The sequence below is a fragment of the Schistocerca serialis genome, chromosome 5 (genome assembly GCF_023864345.2).
Source record: "Schistocerca serialis cubense isolate TAMUIC-IGC-003099 chromosome 5, iqSchSeri2.2, whole genome shotgun sequence".
NCBI lineage: Eukaryota > Metazoa > Arthropoda > Insecta > Orthoptera > Acrididae > Schistocerca > Schistocerca serialis.
In genome coordinates this window covers 786,526,895-786,542,246 of record NC_064642.1, presented here as the reverse complement: position 1 = coordinate 786,542,246, position 15,352 = coordinate 786,526,895, and the positions used below count along the sequence as shown (strand labels likewise).

At 45.8% G+C, this 15,352-nt stretch overlaps 1 pseudogene; it reads left to right on the top strand.

The window, feature by feature from the left end:
- The first annotated feature begins 13,776 nt into the window (after positions 1 to 13,776).
- On the top strand, positions 13,777 to 13,894 carry LOC126482929 (5S ribosomal RNA; annotated as a pseudogene).
- The last annotated feature ends 1,458 nt before the right edge of the window (positions 13,895 to 15,352 follow it).

The following is a 15,352-nucleotide window of genomic DNA, read 5'->3' as shown; positions in this document are numbered from 1 at the left end:
GCGACACTGTTGTATGGATGGTTGGTCAAAGACAATGTGAGGAGACCTTTCAATCTCCAACTATATCCTATGAATGCGAGAATACTCCGAGACTCCCATCCACATAGGGAAATATGGCTAACCGTAATCATAAATTATGCACTATGATCGAAGTGCTAGAAATATATAGATAACCAAACTGCATAGGAGGCTGTCTGGTATAATTTTGTGTATTTGTTTGAGAACTAACCATGAATGAATGTACTGCACAGTCATCTGTTTACATTCACCATCTAGCATATGGCGTCCACAAAGTAGCGGAAGGGTGGTTTGGTGATGATACAGAAATCAGGAAGCATGCTGCCGTGTCATTGGTTGGTGTTGAAATTGCAGAAAAACTGGTAAAATTGCTAAAACGGATCACACTATCAACTGTGGTGCTTATTGCAGTACATTGTCCCATATCTACAGTGTCTTTTGCATCCCATCCATCCAGTGACATCCTGTTGTTTACTACATACTGGTTGACTCACACCACTTGTTTCAGATGGAGAGCAACACCTTCTATGGGGTGGCCAGCACTGAAACAGTGATCACATCTGTGGTGTTACCGCCAGACACCACACTTGCTAGGTGGTAGCCTTTAAATCGGCCGCGGTCCGTTAGTATACGTCGGACCCGCGTGTCGCCACTATCAGTGATTGCAGACCGAGCGCCGCCACACGGCAGGTCTAGAGAGACTTCCTAGCACTCGCCCCAGATGTACAGCCGACTTTGCTAGCGATGGTTCACTGACAAATTATTCTCTCATTTGCCGAGACGATAGTTAGCATAGCCTTCAGCTACGTCATTTGCAACGACCTAGCAAGGCGCCATTATCATTTGCTATTTATCTTGTGATGCATGTACCGTCAGACCGATGTTCACCAATTATGGATTAAAGTTAAGCATTCAAGAAGCTACGTACTTTACTTGCTAGTCTCAATTACTTTACCTGTTCCAGACCTCACGCCAGCCTGCGTGAGCTTAAACGCGTGCCTTTCGGCTTCCTCCAAACCCCGTGGATTGGCTCCTGCCAATCCACATCATATGGCGACGAGGCCAATTCGCGTTCGTAACTATATTGCCGTAATTTACTTGTCATGGCTTCGCCACAATCTCCAGATGTACTGTCCGAATTTTATCGCTTACAGAATCAGCAGATGCAGGCCTTATTGGATGCCCTTGGACAGCTCGTCCAGGGTCAACGTGGAATGCAAAACGATGCGGCGGCCGCCGCTCCCCCACTGCTGCAGCCACAACACGCTGTTGCACCACCTTTTCGTCCATTTGATGCTGCACTGGAAAGCTGGACGGAGTGGTCACGCCAATTTGGATTCCATGTCGCCGCCTACAGAATTCAAGGTAATGAGTGGCAGCCTTTTCTCCTTTCATGCGTCGGAGTGGCCACGTACCGTGTGATAGTCAAATTATTTCCCCGACGCGACGTAGCAACTCTGTCCTATGAAGAAATTTTGTCTGCATTAGATGCATATTTCAAAGAATCAGTCAATGTAGTTGCCAAACGGTATACGTTCTTTCGTACAAAACGTACGGCCGGTCAGACTAATCGGGAGTGAGTTGCAACTTTGCAAGGCCTTACTAGGGATTGTGCTTTTGAGTGTGAATGTGGACTCCCTTATTCAGATACTATGGTACGTGATGCTATTGCACAGAACGTTTCTGATGTTCGTATACGGGAAAAGATTTTGAAACTAGTCAATCCCTCCCTTCGGCAAGTTATGGACATATTGGATCGGCAGGACACACTTGACTTTGCTCAGGAATCATTTGAAACCTCGCCAGCTGTGTGTCACATTAACCGGCCCGCCGGGCGAGCTACACGGAACAGTAAACAGCCCACGCGGCCATCCGCGCAGCTGCCGCCAAGCTCTCCGCCACGTGTGCCACGCCAGCAAGCGAATGCAGTGCTAAAATCATGCCCACGGTGTGCTACTAGACATTCGCGTGAGAATTGCCCGTCACGCCAGGCTATTTGCTTTTTCTGTAATAAAAAAAGGACATGTTCAAAGTGTTTGCCAGAAAAAGCTCCGATCGGTCACTCACAACCATTCCAGGCCCTTTGCTTCGCGCCGGAATCGAAATCGAACCAAGGATACTGGGGCTCGTGAACCGTCGCCCATGGAAATTCATGTAGTTCATTCCACTCCGCTCAGTGCCACTCTCTCTAACAGTGACTGTGTTCGTCCCACAAATAGTGTGCGTCGACGTCGCCGGAATTCGCGTCAAGTCGCAAGTGATTATGTACCAGTGTCAGTTCACGTAGCACGAGACAGTCGCTCTTGTCGACACCAGGACAATAAAGTTTTTGTCGACTTGGACATTAATGGCCGCGTGATAGCATTCCAGCTCGATACCGGAGCTGCAGTTTCATTGATCAATAAAGACACGTACAAACAACTGGGCACACCTCCGTTGGGTGCCGCAAATGTTACGTTAAATAGTTATTCAGGTCAGAATATCCCTGTGTTAGGATAGTGCAGCCTCCTTGCAACATACAAGGGACAAACAAAACTTGTGTCATTTTACGTCCTTCGTTCTTCTTCTGCAGTGAACTTGTTTGGTTTAGGTTTATTTCAGGTGTTTAACTTGTCTATAGTAAATCAGGTCCTCTCAGTGAACCAGACTGTGCCTTCAGACAGTGTTTCTCGCCTGTGTGAAGAATTTGCAGACATTTTTGCACCGGGCCTTGGTTGCGCTAAGAACTATAAAGCACATTTGGAACTGAAAGCAAACGCGCAACCGAAACTTTTCAGAGCGCGCAATGTTCCCCACGCATTGCGTGCTGAGGTCGCAAGAACATTACACGATTTGGAATCACAAGGTGTAATTGAACGTGTGCAGGCTTCTCTCTGGGCATCACCCTTAGTAATTTTGCCAAAACCTTCCGGAAAATTGAGACTTTATGTGGACTTCAAGGCAACAGTGAACCCACTACTAGTGATTGCAACTTTTCCTTTACCCCGCCCAGAAGATCTTTTTGACAAACTGTGCCCGGGTAAATAATTTTCGAAGTTGGACCTCGCAGATGCGTACTTGCAAATACCGGTGGACGAAGAATCCCAGCGCGTTTTGGTGGTTAACACGCATCTTGGTTTGTACCGATTCAAACGACTGCCATTCGGGTGTGCATCCGCCTGTGCATTGTTTTAGCAATATGTACAAACTGTTTGTGCGTCGGTCCCTACTGCAGCAAACTATCTGGACGATATTGTGATCTCCGGAAAGACGGAAGAAGAACATTTAGCCAATCTCAGAACATTATTTCAGGTCTTGCGACAAAATGGTCTTCGCTTGCGGAAGGACAAATGTGTGTTTTTTGCTCGGGACTTACCCTACCTGGGCCATGTAATCAATGCCCAAGGCATACATTCCAGTCCAGAGCACCTCCGTGCCATACAAGACTTGCCTTCGCAGCAGAATTTGAAGCAGCTACAGAGTATGCTGGGAAAGTTCAATTATTATCATCGCTATGTGCGCCACGCCTCTTCCATTTCAGCTCCGCTTCATCGCTTACGCCGTAAAGGTGTTCCGTTCGTCTGGACGACGGAATGCGAACGCACCTTTCGCCAATTGAAATTGGCGTTGCTTTCCAATACTTGCCTTACGCCATTCGATCCCCAGAAACCCCTTTTGTTGATGGTGGATGCATCGGATTTCGGGATCGGTGCTGTGCTTGCGCACAAAGATGGTTCTTACGATCGCCCTATTGCCTTTGCGTCCAAATTGCTCTCGTGTGCACAAAGAAATTATTCACAGATCGAGAAAGAAGCATTGGCTCTCGTATTTGGTGTTACTAAGTTTCATGATTTCTTGTATGGTCGTCACTTTACCATCATCACAGACCACAAACCTTTGACATCGCCTTTTCATCCGACCAAGCCTGTACTTCCACGTACAGCGCAGAAATTCATTCGCTGGTCTATTTTTCTCTCGCAGTACCGCTACGATATCTTGTGTCGGTCCACCGCTAAGCACGGAAACGCCGATGGGTTGTCCCGTTTGCCTGTTGCTGAGGATAGAGCATTCGATTCTTCCGAACTTGCTTGCATGTTCATTGATTCGGAAACCGATGACGTGGTCGAATCGTTTCCGATTGATTTTCATCGTTTAGCTACAGCCACAGCTGCAGACCCTGTCCTTGCTTCCGTTCTGCGTTTTGTTGCTACGCAGTGGCCCTTGTCAAAGTCACGGATCGAGAATCCGTTGGTTCGCCGATTTTTTGCTCACAAGGAGAGACTTTTTGTACGACGTGGTGTTTTGCTGTTGCGTTCTGATAATGATCAGTCCAGGGTCGTGGTCCCACGTACGTTACAGTCCTCTGTCTTACGGCTTCTCCACCAAGGACATTGGGGTATAGTGAGAGCGAAACAACTTGCTCGTCAACACTGTACTTGGTTCGGAATCGATGCTGCGATTACGAATATGTGCTCTTCTTGCATGGCGTGTTCCGAACAACAATCCGCACCACCGCGGAAATTCTTTGCATGGCCAAAAGCCACTTCCCCTTGGCAACGGTTACACATCGATTTTGCTGGTCCATTCTGGAATGCTCGATGGTTGGTTGTGCTCGATTCATTCAGTAATTTCCCTTTTGTTGTCCGGATGTCTTCCACGACGTCATCTGCCACCATCCAAGCGTTATCTGCTATCTTTTGCATTGAAGGTCTTCCGCACACTATTGTTTCCGACAATGGCCCACAATTCATGTCTGCAGAATTTCAGTCATTCTGCAAGGCCAATGGTATTCAACATCTGACGTCCGCGCCGTTTTCGCCACAGTCCAACGGTGCCGCTGAACGATTGGTCCGGACTTTCAAGTCACAGATGTTGAAGTTGAAAGAGTCGCATTCTCGGGAGGACGCGTTATTGCTCTTTTTGTCCTCGTGTCGCTCCCAGCCCCGAGATGGTCGCTCGCCGGCTGAGTTGCTCCACGGTCGTCCTCATCGCACCTTGATGTCTTTGCTACATCCGCCGCATCATGTTCCTGTGCAGCGGCAGACAGCTGCTTTTGCTCCGGGCGACGTTGTCTACTATCGTAACTATCGAGGTTCACGGCGTTGGCTCGAAGGGCGCATTCTTCGCTGCCTCGGCCGCGCTATGTATCGGGTTTTGGGGGCCTCTGGTGAGGTGCGTCGGCATCTCAATCAGCTGCGCCTCTGTCGTCGCACGGGTTCTGCCGCTCGCCGTCTGCTTTCAGCGACGGTGCAGTCCGGTCAGCGCCCTGGGGACCCATCTACTGGCTCTCCTCGGCCCCAGGTGTTACCGACGATGCCTTCCATTTTGCCCCATGGCGACCCGCCGCCGCCGCCGCCGCCGCCGCCGCCGCCTGTTCTCCCGCCGGTGACGCCCGCAGTGGACACGTCGCTGCAACCGCCGGGCGCCTCCCTGGGTCACACGCCGCCGATCGTTTCCCGTGACCAGTTGTCTCCGCCATGGAACTCTTGCCCCCTCCGGACCATATGTCGTCTTCGCCCGTTGGGTGCCCCGGCTCGATGGAGGTCGACCCTTCGGTCCCTCCTGTCTCTCTAAGGGCGCATACACCGCATGTTGGCGTGCACCCTGGACTAGGTTTTCAGGCGTTTCCTAGCTCCCCTCGGACCGAATGGCAGGGTGCGGGTGGCACAGCCTCGCCTGTTGTTAGGCTCCCCACCTCGTCGCATACGCCAACATGGGGTCCTCTCCACGGCGGGCGGAAGCCTTATACCACAACCGTCCGCCGATTTTCGGGGGAGGAATGTGGTGTCACCGTCAGACACCACACTTGCTAAGTGGTAGCCTTTAAATCGGCCGCGGTCCGTTAGTATACGTCGGACTCGCGTGTCGCCACTATCAGTGATTGCAGACCGAGCGCCGCCACACGGCAGGTCTAGAGAGCCTTCCTAGCACTCGCCCCAGATGTACAGCCGACTTTGCTAGCGATGGTTCACTGACAAATTATTCTCTCATTTGCCGAGACGATAGTTAGCATAGCCTTCAGCTACGGCATTTGCTACGACCTAGTAAGGCGCCATTATCATTTGATATTTATCTTGTGATGCATGTACCGTCAGACCGATGTTCACCAATTATGGATTAAAGTTAAGTATTCCAGAAGCTACGTACTTTATTTGCTAGCATTCATTACTTGACCTGTTCCAGACCTCACGCCAGCCTGCGTGAGCTTAAACGCGTGCCTTTCGGCTTCCTCCAAACCCCGTGGATTGTCTCCTGCCAATCCACATCAAAATCCATGGCTGGTTAATAAGGAATCAATGCCCTTTGTCTCTTTGAAACGGAACACCTAGACATATGCTACCCCATCATGTGAAAGATGAGATTAAATGAAAAGGTCAACACTTTCAGGCAGCTGTTTGGAAAAGCTCGAAATTGCCACAGACTGTCTCAGTTTCTATATGTTGCGATGTCTTCCATATTTTTGTTTCAACTACCCTGTGTGTTGTGGAAGCATCATAGTTTACTCCATACAATGTCCAGCTTTCTACGAGAGGTAGTGGATCGAAACATGCTTATGTCAGTTTAGCACCTGATGAAGATCTCGAAGCAGTGGTGGAGAAACAAAATGTGTGGCAGTGTATAAAGGTGTAATCGTACATTGCTTGGATGTGTTACAGCAGAAAAAACAATGTATCGATCTGCTTATGAAGGAACAACACAGGGACCATCTCTTGCGATTGATAGTCCGTGGGATATGGTTCTCCAACAGTACAGGTGATGAAACTCTACACAGTTCCGTACAAGCAACTCCGATAACTGGCCACCTGCTCCAGTGGACCAACATCAATATATTTAATAGGATCACCACATATGCTTGATATCAGCATGCAGACTATTTGTTTTCGATGTATTGAAGGAGAGAGCGCAGTAATATCTTCTCAAGTTCTCTACCAGATGATTTTAGCGAAGTTTTTGTATTTCGTTGTTTTTTTTTGTTTTGGATGGTACAATATAACAAGGATAAAGGGAAAGCTTGGGTAACAGAAACGAATGCACCCCGGGAGGTGTAGATCTCCTTTGGGTTGCAGTACCTGTATGTAGTTTGGAGATGCACTGCAAAGCAGTAGCAAAATCCCTATCTTTCTTCCAGTTCCCACATGACATGGAATCTTCCTAATGTTCCTGATAAGAAACACCACCATAACTCCTAGTACTGTCTTTTCTGCTACCTGATGTTGCAGGAGAAACCTTCGTTTGGCGCAGGCCTTTCTCATTGTGCATGGCTGGCAGAGCTATGACAACATGTTCCCCTTTCCACCGAATAGTCCTGTCGCATTAACTGAACACATCCTGTTTCTTCACGGGATGCAGAAGGTCTTAGATACAGCGCTGCCCATCTCCTGCACAGTTTCGACTTAAATTGGACCGATTACATTGACAAAGTTGCAGGGAGGGCAGGAACAGACTGAGGAACAATAACAAGGCGCAGGGGGACTGACCATGCTGGAGTTTTGCTATATGGGATCCTTGGCAGACAGGTTCGAAAAAGGTGACTCGTTTCTAAATATGAGAGTACCACAAATGTGATTCACTAGTGGCTGTAACAATTAAGACATCTCCATAGGATCCAAAACACGTATGTGGTTGAATGGAGAGACTTGATTCCACATTGCAGATAGCATTTCTACCAGAATGCGTAACACTATAGATGTGAAAAGTCAGTGTATTAGTCATAGGATTTTATACATTTCTTATGACCCCAATCAATCATTGTATTTTTAAGTGATTCCTCACGTAGTACGCCATCTGCTGTATGTCATTATTCTCAGTCAAGCATCATCCTTCCTTGTCTATAATCCTGTGGATATATGACAGAACCTACGTTACACTATCTACATGATATCGACTCAATAGAATGCGTTACAAATACCGTTTGTTAGCCTGGGGGATGTGTAACAACAGCAAGAGGGAGTTGCAAATATCAGTTTAATACCACTTTCTCTAGCTGAATCACTTTCTAAATTCGGAGATAAGGATGATTTTATTATGAGCTTACACCACTGGTGATGTGCAGCCACACTTTCAGTCTGTTAATACTGCCGTCTGTATTTGTGTGGAAGACCACTTCATCTGAAAGTAATACCATACCTCGATTTATAGAGCGTGTATTGTTGTTAACGAGGATATCGCTAGCGATACTTTGAGTGTCTGTAGAACTAGGATCACTTATTATGCATGGGGGCAGTAAAATGATAATTGTGATCGCGTTTTTAATAGCGGGTCGCTTATAAGACGATTACGTCTGTCTTCCTAAGACACACTGGTACTACTCGAATGAAAATCGAAAGAGGCATGTCCATCCATTGCAGATTTTCGCTCAGTATTGTTTGGTGCCACCAGCTTTCTGTTATAGATGAAGTATTATACTTAGTAGGAATTGTGTGATAGATTTATTATAGCTAGCAGGCTTATAAGGATTGTGTAGGGTTGTAAAGCTACTGCGGTCATTGTTGTGACATGTGCAAAGAAAAATGACTATGTCAGATCGTGAAGGAGGTACAGATTTGACGTGGAAGATTGCGAGTTCAACACACCGACATCCAAAACGGAGATGAAGGACTTTATGTGTAAAACTACAACTATGTCCAATAATAAAAGGGATGTAGATATTGATATTTCCAGAGCCACAGCCGTCAGGAAGCGGTTTTTCCAATATTTCGCTCATTGTAGAATGTCATCTGATTGGGTCTGAAATTGTAATATTTAATTGTAATTACACTGATAAATAACCCAATGGTTTCCTAGGATGATATTGTTTGGCATGCAAGGCGCATGGTAGACATAGCCATTGCCAGAACAAATGGGCATTTCCGGCTTAAGGCTCTCACAAATGGCGGATACAATGAAAAGTTCCGGCTGGCCGATTAGTCAGTTCCTGCCCACAGCTGCTGGGACAAGTCCCAGCGGCGGCGCCATCGCGATTGCTGTATAGCGAACTAATACTCAGCATGCGTTGGGCTGCCTCTGTGATCACGTACATTGCATGTATTCTCTGCATAAATTTCAGCAACTCAGTATCGATGAATGGCAAATATTGGCGCCGGATGTATTTATAACATCCGAATTCCTATTACTCCAATCATCCCCAGGGTCCTCCATGGCTGGGGGGTGGTGCACTCTGGCATACATGTGCGTCCACAACTGTGACGTCTGAGTGCTGGTGCTGGGGCTGTATGAGGGGATTGGTGCACTGTGTGAGGACATCGGAACATGAGCGTGTGACTTGTACGAGTATTTCAGCGATCTCCAACATCTCGACACAGCAACTACTGCTACGGACTGGATTGTGGTTTGAGCGTGTCATATCAAGTAATTCTCATTACATCGCAGTGGACTCTGTCTTGCAGAGGTATTTGTTGTTGCTGAGTCGACCCTATCACATAGTAGGAGAGAACCAATTTAGGGATTCTGTAGTGCTTTGAAAACACAACTAGAGTGTCCACTTCAAAAGTTACCTTTTAATGGTTTATCTTGATTTTTAATTTGAAGTCGACAACACTACCATAATTAAAATCAGATTCTCGATAATGAAAATTCAATCATCACTTCTTATTCAACATTGTTATTTCTTAAAGTTCGTTGTTCCGCTATAGAATCTGAAAAACGCTCACCGTAGTCCTCCCGATGGCGGGCAGGCAGCGTCTTCGAAGATCTTTTTGCAGACATCGTAGTCGACATATCGCTTCCATCTCATATGACGCTATGTGCTTCTATTACAAGCTGAACAGCGCTACATTAATTATTTTCTCTTCACTGCTAACGAATGTGAGTGTGTTTACCATTCATAGGTGTGAATTATGTTATTTAATATTGGAAATGAACAACATTTTTTTTTAGAGTTGATGCAGACTGATAGTATTCACAGTAACTACCGTAGCATATTAGAACGTACTCAAACTTCATTATCGATATGGAAATAATCATCATGATTTCATTCGGCACTGAATGCTATCTCTTGTCTGAAGGCACTGAACGCTACAACTTCCGTGAACAGAAAAACTTTGTTCTACTGCGAGACGCTATTACTTTTTTGCCAGCCACGAACAACATTATCTACTCGCATTCCATTATTGTTAGACACAGATTTCCCAGGCATGGCAAGCCACTCACCGTTGGTTGAAACTGTGGTGTCACCGCCAGACACCACACTTGCTAGGTGTTAGCTTTTAAATCGGCCGCGGTCCGGTAGTATACGTCGGACCCGCGTGTCGCCACTGTCAGTGATCGCAGACCCAGCGCCACCACACGGCAGGTCTAGAGAGACGTACTAGCACTCGCCCCAGTTGTACAGCCGACGTTCATAGCAATGGTTCACTGACAAATACGCTCTCATTTGCCGAGACGACAGTTAGCATAGCCTTCAGCTACCTTTGCTACGACCTAGCAAGGCGCCGTATTCAATTGATACTTATTATATGAAGCATGTATCATCAAGGGCGATGTTCTACAATTATGGATTGAAGTTAAGTATTCCAGAAGCTACGTACTTTTCTTTATAGCATTCATTACGTATCCTGTTTCAGACCTCACGCCAGCCTGCGTGAGTTTAAGCGCGTGCCTTTCGGCTTCCTCTCATTGTGTCTAGGCTGTCTTGTCTAGACACAACAGAAACAACCGAAAACTTAAGATAAGAAATATGTATCAGTACTTCCGTAACTAGACGTATGAGGATACCGAAACCACACGAGGCCGCAGTCTCCAAGACCCCTACTGCAGCTTCGCTCAAGGCACCATTACCTGTAGTAGCCGGTGTACATAAACAAGTTGGCAAGCGCCGGCACGTGGCACGACTCGTCCGACCTGTCTGGATCAAAACCAGCTTTCCGTTCGCGACGCGCTTCGCCTTGAGTCGGCTCTTGAGACTTGATGACTCCCAGCTGTACGTGACCCAACGTCGGAAATTCAAACACGACTGCGCCTCCATGATCGCCCTTGCATATAGTCTGAAAACAATGAAAACTCGTTAGGCTAATAGCCAGGCAAATTCTTCAAGGAAGTTGTTGAGGAAAAAAGTGTACAAGCATTCTCTTGCTGAAATGGAATAACAACTAAAGGATTACTTTAATGCAAGAGAGAGGATGCGACGCCTGTTTATAATGTACATCGAGCATCCTCATTAACACATGGCTACCAAAATAATTCGTCCTGTCCAATGTGTGGTATCAACGTTCGATACCACACTTGTTAGGGGTTGCAGTTATCGACCGCGATCCGTACCAGTATCGCTGGACCAGTGGGTCGCGACTAGCGCCGCTCCGCGGCTTGCAACAAGTCTCTAGCGTGCACTCGGCCGCTCTTGTTCGGAACGTCAAGTAGGAAAGTAGTATAGCCTCCAGCTGATAGGAAGCAGCCTCTAACGAGGCTGCTTAGTTAAAGTATGGCCTATATGATGCCTCTACAGCTCTCTGTTTATAATTATATTCCTCCTAACTATGAAGACTCCTGTACCACCAGTTAAGTGCAATAAATTATTTTTTACCAACGACTTCTAATTATTTTAGTGGCTGCAGACCCAGACCATGCAGCCAGCTCCTTATCGACTTCACTGACAAACCTTATATATATGCAGAGAAGTCGTTCACATTGGCGACGATTCGTTCGTCGTCGTCATAACACTAAGTTTATTTGTTATTACCGTGAATGAATTTAGTATGTATTGCGATGTATAGTATAATGCAATACATGGGACAAATACGAACGCTCTTTTGTAATGGAAGCGGTTAATACTTGTGGAGTTTCTTCTGTGCTGAATGCTAACACAATAACAAGAATCAAAACAAAAAATGATGCACGCAACATTTCCTACAGTTACAACTGCATGTTTTTCGAGTTTAGTGACTTATATTTCCTGTCCACAATGACGGAAACGGAGAGTGTTACACCGTGAAGCACCAGTCTCATATTTATCAAACTTTTTGGAGGTATTCATCTCATAAATGGTCTCTAATGCTTAAACTTACATTCGGAAACTTACATTAAACTTACATACTTCAGTATGAGGTTTGCCCCGAGGAGCACAGATATACTCGTGTATTCATTATGGCACGGAAGCAAGCAGACTCTAAACATATTGACGAATTTTTGCCATGCCTGAAACACATGCTTTGTCAGATCACGAACGCTGATGGCTGGAGGTTGGTATGAAGTTATCCATCTTTCCCATTATATACCAAACATACATTATGAGGAAAGGACAAGGCAGTCCAGGATCCATACACTCCTCAAGACGTTTGTGGTCTGAAATGCAGTTGGGAGTCTTGCATTTTCCTGCTGGAATATGCAATATCCCGTCCTGGTGATGAAGGATGTGACAACACGGTTAGAAGTTCTTGCCACAAATTGCAAAATTCTGCCTCCCTTCAACTATTATCAAGCTAATCCCGTTTTTGTGCTCGCACCGTAATGTCAGGACCTGGGCAGGTGATGGTGTGGAATCATTACTGCCCGTGAGCTTCCACAGCGCCGTAGTACATACTTGTTAGCGTCGATCAGACCGCTTTAGACATCAGTGAGACTCATCACTAAACTACACACACGTCATTCAGTGTCCCGTTTGACTCTCTACCTAAACCACTCAAATCACCGTTGCCTGTGATATCCTCTCTCCCGAGCTCAATGTAGTTCCATTAATTTGTTGGTGATGACACTCCACCTGTAACTTATGCCCGCATTCCAGCTCTCGTAATCTGTCTACTCATAAGAGTCAGTCAAACAATCCTACGAAATAACTCGTAGTCTAGGTCTCTGGGACGACTTGCACCTACTCTTACTACCACACTATCGCCCTGAGTCAGTCTCTTCACCACTCGTTCTACAGTCATTGCACTACAGTGAACTAATTGTCAGTATAACAATCATATGGGCGCTATACTCCCCATCCCAATTATTTCGAAACTAGACCATAATACAACTTCTTTATTATCATTCTGATGAGATTTGCGTACCTACAACATTGACTCTCTTGTTAGCTGTTCTGTGAACCATTGGCCTGTGGAGAAGAAATGGACCAACTTGTTCATTAATTCACTTCACTGCATCAAAACGAGTGTACTGTAAGTTTCGACGCTTGTGCCAGGCAACCACAGAGCCCGACTAGCACGGAATTGCTAACCTAACTTCATGCGAAAGTTTAGGAAAGGAGAAAGACAATGAGGATGCTTCAAAGATATACCATGGATCGAACTTTATCTTGTCATATTTCTATGCTTGGTCACCGCCAACCAACAGGTTTTCCTGCCCCCCCCCCCCCCCCCCCGGGCCATTGTTTTGAATACGGAGCCATTTCTCAGAGACCCTGATAATTGGCATTCGGTCTCTGAAGTTCTAAGTCAGTAACTGATCTGTTAGAGCACAGAGCATCTGACTCGTTTTGTGGATTCAGGTATTGGAATGAGTATTTTACTAATAATATCAACAGATCCCTTTACTTTCAGGGTTATCTATGTTAGCAAAGTGCCATGAGGCCATCAGATTATGGTTATATTTGTAAATTCTGTTGGAAGAGTGCAGTCTGATCGCGACTGGTTTGTGCAATGTTGAACCACCGGTATGTGGTTACGAATCACATGCCTTAGGTATTAGAACCTAGTTAATATCCTGTAACAGATAGTTCACATAGGAATTCGGGTATACTTGATTCAGTTGTAGCATTTCCTTCATCGCGACTAGTATGCCCATCTTTGTTCACCGCCAATTCATGTTTTCGTTTTTCTACAGTTGTTGAATTATGGTAGTTCTACGGGCAACGGCCTTGCTGCAGTGGATACACCGGTTCCCGTGAGATCACCGAAGTTAAGCGCTGTCGGGCGTGGTCGGCACTTGGATGGGTGACCATCCAGGCCGCCATGCGCTGTTGGCATTTTTCGGGGTGCACTCAGCCTCGTGATGCCAATTGAGGAGCTACTCGACCGAATAGTAGCGGCTTCGGTCAAGAATACCATCATGGCGACCGGGAGAGCGGTGTGCTGACCCCACGCCCCTCCTATCCACATCCGCCTTCGAGGATGACACGGCGGTCGGATGGTTGCGGTAGGCCACTCGTGGCCTGAAGACGGAGTGCTTTTAAGGTAGTTCTACAGCGTAACAAATAAGTTTAAGTTTTTTAAATGAGTTTCAGTCAATTCTAGTGTTGGTTTCTCTGAGGACAGCAGAACCATCATCCCACGTGCTCATTTTTCACAGCTGTCAAAGTATAGCATTCTCCAATGTTGTATGTATTAAATTCTGGATACAACGAGTCACTAAACGTCGAGTGAAATATTAACCAGTGCCTATATTGTTCTGAGAATTATTTGAGCTTGTCGTTCATGGATGTGTGTATTTATAATGGGCTTCACTCACAGCCACACTGATTATATATTAAACTAATCCACCAGTAAAGATAAAAGAGAAGTTTTTGAGACGATTTGAATACATCCTTATGTTTGTTTATTTGTTATTATCGTGTCCGTTTTCGTCCCCCATTAGCCCAGGTGCACATGGTTTCAAAGCTATCAAGCAGTGGTGCTCTCCATTGTGTAGAACATTTCAGTCTGTGTATAACAAATAACTCGATGCTATGTTCATCATACTTCAGTAACCATTTTCCTCAGTTTTTGCGATCCTGTGGATGTGGATGTGTGTTTGATATGAATTTCACAAGCTAGACAGTGCGCTCGCTCTTTGTTCAGCTATCCCACCCTAGCTTGTAGCCTATATGTTTGCCCACAATTTTATTAAGTGGATGAACATGGGGTGGGCTAATAACATGAATCAGCCACTGGTCAGTTTTGTTGTCCATTCCCAGTCATATCCTGTGTAAGAAGGTTAACCAAACATGAGCCATTTATTCTAATCCGATAATTTATATACCAGTTTGTATAATGAATGTGTTAAAGGTGCCCCAAATTTTTCCCGCCAAATCACGGAATTTAAGAAAATAAACGTCGACTACAAATGAAATAGACACCCTGTTGGCCAAGTAAATGATCACCTAAGCCATGGTTTCTCACATCAAAGTCAGGTTCCTCGCAAGAGAGCAATACGCTTAGAATGGGGAACCGATGATTGCCAAAGTACTGAATAGAAATAGGAATCATCTGTATAGGAAAAGCTGGAATTCCTTCGAGACGTTAACTTCGATGATTGCTCGCCTGCACATGCATTATTCATTGTGCTATTAATCGTTGTTCATTGAATATTGTGCTAAGAGATGTGGTGCCGTTTGATACTGTACTATGAAATACAGTAATTCGATTATCAGGCCAGATTATTCTTGTAATAAGACGGGCTTTTAATCAGAGAATGTCATGTGTTCAGAAGCACATCTTAAAGTGTA